Raw genomic sequence first — 486 nt, forward strand, 5'->3', positions numbered from 1 at the left:
GGTCATCCACGTGGTTAACGAATGGCCAATCCGCGCTCCATCGCTGGTGGATTTCAAGTTGGTTTCCCGCTCGGTACACCGCGTTTGCGTTCGCGCACGAGAGAGATGGACAAGAGAAAGCGAGAGAGAGAGAGAGAGAGAGAGAGAGAGAGAGAAAGGAAAAAAAGCAAGAGAGTGCACGCGCGAGCAAGGATAGTCACGAATTCGCAAAAGAAGGAGAGAGAGAGGGCTAACGATGGCAGAAGAAAAAAAGAAGAAGAGAGACGAGTTTGCATCGCGTCTCGACTGCCCCTCCCCCCTATCCTGGGAGGCAAAGGGGTGAAGGAAAAAGACAGAAAGAGGGGCACAACATGCCGAACGAGAGAGCCCCTTGGACATCGCGTTCGTGGTCTAGCTAAAGAGAGGAGAGCTTGGAAGGAAGGTACGTCGTCGTTGCAAGGAGAGCGAGAGAGAGTGAGAAACGGGAGGGGGGGGATTCCTTGGACA

Source organism: Mycetomoellerius zeteki, unplaced genomic scaffold (assembly GCF_001594055.1).
Source record: "Mycetomoellerius zeteki isolate Tzet28-1 unplaced genomic scaffold, Tzet1.0 scaffold3, whole genome shotgun sequence".
Lineage (NCBI taxonomy): Eukaryota > Metazoa > Arthropoda > Insecta > Hymenoptera > Formicidae > Mycetomoellerius > Mycetomoellerius zeteki.